Raw genomic sequence first — 6,579 nt, forward strand, 5'->3', positions numbered from 1 at the left:
GCAGGGAAGACATGGTGTTTATTTACAGAGAGAAGAAATGCCTGAAGTGAAAAACGCTGTCAGCTAATCGGCACCAGGATTTCTGCACGGGGTTTGGTTGTTGCGTACCCCAGACCGTGACCCGCCGATGCGCAGGTTACCCATCTCCATGCTCAGCGCGCTCTCCACTTCGTCGAGCTCGATGACGGCCTTGACGATGGCGCCCGAGAGGTCCGTGTCGTCGTTGGCGTTGAAGAAGCAGCCCCTCTCCTTGGCGTCCGCCACTATCTTCTGCCACACCGTCTTCCTGCTCACCAGCGTGGTCGCGCAAGCAAACACAACGACAACACAAAATCACATGCGACTTACTCATGGAGGAAATGCTGCAGGCGAACCGGGGAGCTCGACTCGACTCACTTGGCCCGTGTGAGCGCCACGTTGGTGCGGTTCACGTTGTTGAGGAAGCCGACGGAGCCGGTGCTGTTGCTCCGCACGGTGGAGAAGATGATGATGTCCTCCTCGGCGCCCCCTGGAACCCGTCCACCGACCGGACCTTCACCGAGAACCCGCCGTGCATCTCGTACGTCTTGCCCAGCTTCTCCTGGATGGCGCGGACCTGGCCCTTGTACGGCGACACCACGCCCACGCTCAGCTTCCTCCTCATCTCCACCGACTCTACGCGCATGCACAAATCACCCATTCATCCATGGATTCAGTGTGAAGCTAACTAGCAAGAGCGCATACCTCTCAAGAGCCTCTGCACGATCCGGGTCACGGCGGCGACCTCGATGTTGTTGATGAGGCTCTTGTCGTGCTTGCCGGAGCTCTCCTTTCCACCTTCGATGTTGATGAAGGAGTAGGACCCGTACATCGGCCAGGTCAGGTGGTTGCGCTCGTAGTCCCTGCGCAGGACGTTCTCACCGTCGTCGATCTGGCCGCCGTAAAAGCTCAAGACCGGGAACCTGCTTATCCCCGGGTGCATCCTGTACTGCACGTTAAGAAGGTGCTTGGGGTGCCCCAGCGAACTCAGCCTCTCGAACAGGCTCCTCCCGAAGTCTGCTTCACCACACACCTGCACGCAACGCAAGGGTTTATAAGCATCGTCCTAGCAAGCGATCAACGGGCAAAACCACCAAGGAGGACAATGCCGGATCACCTGGCTTTTCACGAGAGCGGGCAGCTGGTATTCATCACCGATGAGAACGGCGAGCTGGATCCCAGGAATCTGCAGAGGTATCATCGACTCGCACTCCTTGAGCTGCGCCGCCTCGTCGACGACGAGGATGTCGAACGGCTCGGCCTTCTGCAGGTAGTGCAGGCGGGCGGAGCTGGAGGCGGTGCAGAGCACGCTCTTGCTCTTCTGCAGCAAGAACTCCTCGATGGACCGCTTGTCGAAAATGTCTGGCAGGTCGAAGTTGTTGGACAGGTAATTCAGCTTCTCGATGCACAGGGCTCTCGCCTGCTTAAGCTCTGAGCGCACGCTGTCCTGGGCGTATGACACCAGACTCTGAAACAGGCAGCTGTTCTTCCCGTCCGACGTGTCTCTGAACAGCGTCTGCAGCTGCTTCTCTGGTTCGGACTGCGCTTGCTTCCCAAACTCTGTAAGCAGGTGCAGAACCTCCGTCATGCAACGGAAATTCTGCCTAGATGTAGCTGATCTTGGGAGATCGTCGCAGAAAGTATTGATGCAGGTGCGCAGATCATCCTCGATTCGTTTGTAGTTACTTACGAAATATTCTTTGAACGACTGTATCTTTATGCTCTTCTTATCTGCTTCCTTTCTAGCAACATCCTGCTTAACCTCCACCCCTTTGTTCTTTGCCTTCTTCTTCGCAAGTACCTCCTTTTCCTTCTTAGCACGTTCCGCTATCAGCCTTTCAGTCTGCTCAACGTACGTAGCATACTGAACCAAAGGTTCCTCGAGAATCCGTACCATGGAGCTCAGACAACTAGTCCACCCTGAACTTGGCATCAAGCACTTCTGGAGACGGCGAACGCGCTTCTCCAGGAAGATCTTGGTGAGGTCCTGATCGACGTCCATCCGATCCTCGTTTCCAAACAGCACAACATCACTCAGAAAGCAGCCATTTCCACCGCCGGCCGAGGATCCGAGAAGCGACCTCCAACACCGCAGTGTTGGTCGGAGCGCAGGTCAGCGTTCTGTGGTTCTTGACCATCATGGACCACAGGAGCGTGCTGATCGTCTTCGTCTTCCCTGTGCCGGGAGGCCCCCATATCAGACGCACCGGATATGTACCCTGCTGCTCCATTGCTGAAACACAGTCAAGTACTGCCATCTGCTGTGACTTGTTTAGCCTAAATTTCTCAAGGCCAAGTGATCTGTCTGGCAAATGTAGAGGTAGTTCTGAACTGTCATCCTGGCCAACCAACCATCAAAAAAGAAAACACGCATTACATAACTCAAAAGGTGTAGTTCCTACAAGATAAAATTAAAGCATGTCAAAGGTAAATTAGAGCACTTACCCTTGGAGTATAATTGACAATCTTCTCAATGATGCTGGTGTTCCTAAGGCCAGCAACATGCATGTCCAGTGCATTCCATATACGATTGTACGTCGTCATGTTGATCAGGAACACCGCAATGAGGGGCGGCACAAGGTCCCGTTTCCCGCCTGACAGCCTCACGATCGCATTGCCGTTGGCGTCCTCTGCTTTCAGCACCGAGGCAATCACATAGGGCACCTTGCTGCGCCCCAGGTCCGAGATGTGCCTCGGCTTCCGATCCAAGAACACAAGTATGTCTGCATCCTTGAGGGCATAAACTTCCCCCAGGTTTGTATTCATAGGTTCAGGCTTCTTGACCAAAATGCTGAAGATGGACTGCTTTGAACAAAGCTCGTCGATCCGTTTCACTTCGGTGGCTGGTGCGTGTTTGATGCACTCAAGCGCAGAGTAGAGATCGGCGCGAGTTTCTTCGATCAGTGGTACGGTAACCGATCCCATGTACTCCTCTAGTGAAGTGAAAGTTCTTGGTACCTTCTTAACCTGATGTAAATGCAATGGAATAAGACTAGAGCACAGAAAACAGAGTGCAGGATTGAGCCAACTGTGCACAACAAAACAGTAGTACTCCTTACAGTTATTAAGAAAACTAAAATATATACAGTTATTAAGAAAAGCTTAATAGACCCGAGAGAACAATTGAAGAATAAAATATAGGAGATACATGAGAAAAACCTAGATGGTCCATGAATCGTATGGGCTACAAGGCGGGTAAATTTATATTTTTTCCATGAATGTGTATTTGAACTACAGTTTGATGAACATACTATGCTCAGATTGATAGATCTTTTATCAAACATTATTGATCAGTTATGTTTCTTTTCAGACGTATACTGGTATTTTGGCACGACGCATTTCAGATACTTATTTTCTAACAAAAACCAAAGCATCCTACAAAATCCTACAAAAAATGTACTGAAAATTCTAACAGAAATGAAGTGCATGCTTTGACACTAAAACGCCTATAACAAATCTTTGTGCACAAAAGATGCACGCTTATTTTTTGACGATCGAACATGCGTTGGTTATTCAGAAGTAGAAGAGGCATCTGCTAACTTGCCTATGTAACACCTAGGCAACCATCTGGAAAACAAACGAAGATAAACAGGTAGAACAAGCTAACTGAGAAGAATTACCTTTTTCTTGAGAAGATTCCTGTTGCGCACATCCTCAAATGACCACGAGAACATCTGCTTCTCCATCTCGGTCTGCGTCCACATGCTGTACCTGCTATCATTTGCCGCCCGTGCCGTTATTTCGCTTCCATGCCGCACGAGCACGAGGTCGTCGTCGTCATCATCACTGTCGTAGCTGTAGAAGCTCATCTTGCCACTCCCGCGCCGCCGGGCTCCGGCGAGAGAAGTTTTTGATCGGTCGCAGGCTTTGCAAATGCGTGGGGCTAGGTTTCAGGTTGCAGCAAGGTGTGTCGATGATGGATATATAAAAGGGCACACGCACGCACGGGAGCAGGCCAGTGGGATTCCGTCTGCCTGCCAATTAATTCCGGGTTGGGATGCGAAGAGCCAAGCGCTTCAGGTTGATTACGCGTTTGCACGTTTCAGCTTCCCGGCAGCCGCATCGAATAGGACGAGTAGAGGGGAGATTGAGAAATTGTACGAAATACTAAAAGATGGAGAATCAAATCCTAACATTCAACTGATTGAGGGTGAATTCGAATAGGACCAAGATTTTTTTTAGCGAAACTACTTTATGGACGACAGTTTGCTAGCCGACCCTTGCACAACGACTGATCCAAGGGTGCTAATCCATGCATCAGACGTAATGAAAGGCTCAGCTCAGTCATCGTGCATAAATCGTTCAAATAGTGTCGTGTGTGTATCATTGCTCTTTTTTTAAACACTTCTTTAAAGCGTGAATAGTGCAAAGTATTTTTGAGAGTTCATATTCGCTCTCTCTCCTTCCATTGAAGAGAGTTCCATACATTCTATGCATGCACTTCATGCAAAGTAAAATGAACCATGCGTGCACCTATATCCTATTAGTATGTTATGATATGTTGAAACTTGACATTTTATCATGTTACAATGTGACATGCTATGTACAAGAAGTATAGGGTTACAGTTAAGAGACAAAAGCTCCTCAATACAAGGCTATGTGCCGTCCGTATTTGTTCCTTACGAAGCTTTGATGGAATAAACTCCTTATCTCCCATGAGTGACTGGATCTCAGCAACAAGGAGTTTATTCGTGTGATGGTGTCGGTTCATGAAAGTCTTGCAAGCAGACCATCTTAACGAGGTCAACAATGCGAGCATAACTCACAACATTAGACACAACTATAGTTAAAGCAGTATGGCTTCGTGAACACTTTATGGACTTGTCGGTGATTGAGAAACCCACATCAGCTATCCTTGTGAACTGTGATAATCAAACTATAATTGTCAAAGTGAACAATTCAAATGATAATGTGGAGAGTTCAGGACATGTGAAAATAATATTAGAATATATTATAATGTCGAACTCTCCAGAGTAATGGCGTTGGATTATATTCCAATTACTAAAAAGTCCGGCAGATCCTTTTACAGAAGTTTTATCAAGGAATGTGATAGACATTGCATCAACGGAGATGTGTTTGAGACTCACAACAGTTGTCGAAAGGGAAACGCAACTAATGTGATATTTGCAGTTGGAGAGAACATTTAATAAACTCACTTCGTTGAAGATGCAATTTTCTCGCTAATGTTGTAAGACACGTTGATATGTGTTATGTTTAATTATGAAAGCGAAGATGCCGACCTACATGGTTGTCTTTAAAGAGCATGCCTATATGAGCTACACTACTGGTCATAGTCTATGAAATCGAGTAATCTTTAATAAACTCATGAAAAGACAAGAGTACGACTTATATGCTCCACATGCATGGTAGCCATGACACTGGTAGCGGCATTCAGTGAAATTTGTTAGTACAAGACTGGCAATTTAAGGCCTAGTCTATCGTTTGGTTGTGAATAATTGTAGTTGCTTGAGTTGTTAGTCATGCAGGTAATATCAAATAATACAATTGGAACAAATGCAATCCAATATGCCTATTAGATCTGATGGGAATTATTATATTTTATGGGCCTCAGCCCACTAAATTTTGTGCCTCGGCTAAGTAAAAATTATGAAAACAGAAAGGCCATTTTGAGTTGCATGGTAAGTGTATAAGTTTAGTATTATATTGCTAGTCGAGGAAGAGTGACATCAATAAAAAAAGTGGGTTGTTCCACTACTTCTTGTAGCATGAGAAAATAAAGCAACACCGTGCACTCATTTACTCACTTCACGCCACCCCATTGAACACGCCTACGTCGCGGCTCGTGATTTGAGTTCGAGCTAATGTTTATGGCTTTATGCGCCTTGCTGGAAGAAATAATTTTTTGCACAACAATGCATTGTCTAGCTCCGGGTGTATGTGTCAATACTTGAGCTTGTTGTGAATGTGTTTTATACTTCTCGATAGTTCTTCCATCACGTGTCAGTTGCATCTCTTCCCTCTCCCATGTGGCCCTTGATACGTCTGCAACGTATCTATAGTTTTTTATTGTTCCATGCTGTTATATTATCATTCTTGAATGTTTTATATTCATTTTATAGCAACTTTATATCATTTTTGGACTAACCTACACTACTATGGAAATGCTTATACACATGATCTCACCAATAGCGCTTTTAGAAAGGAAGCGTTGCTGCTAAATAGCAGCAGCGCTTTGTCATTAAGAGCGTTGCTACTATGCACATAGCAGTAGCGTTGTAGATACAAAACACACTACTATTATAATTGCCAGACCGTTGCAGGCAGGCTAGGTATACTAGTAGTGCTCATACATAAAAAGCGCTACTGCTATTGAACTTAACAATAGCGCTTTCCTCTAACCAGCGCTAGTACTACGGGTACCTTATCCACACGCCCCGGCCCGCGCGCGTCCCCGCTCTCCCCTCACACTCTCACTCGCCCACTCCACCGCGCGCCGTCGCCCACCAGCGCCCCCAAGGTAACTCCCTCCCCTCTCCGCCCTCCTCTCCCCTTCCTCTCGCCGCCCTCCTCTCTCCCCTCCCATCACCCCACCTCCGTCTG

General features: G+C 47.2%; 1 pseudogene; it reads right to left on the reverse strand.

The window, feature by feature from the left end:
* Window positions 1–63: 63 nt before the first annotated feature.
* On the reverse strand, window positions 64–2,020 carry LOC119321235 (annotated as a pseudogene).
* Window positions 2,021–6,579: the final 4,559 nt, after the last annotated feature.

This window comes from Triticum dicoccoides, chromosome 6B (assembly GCF_002162155.2).
Source record: "Triticum dicoccoides isolate Atlit2015 ecotype Zavitan chromosome 6B, WEW_v2.0, whole genome shotgun sequence".
NCBI lineage: Eukaryota > Viridiplantae > Streptophyta > Magnoliopsida > Poales > Poaceae > Triticum > Triticum dicoccoides.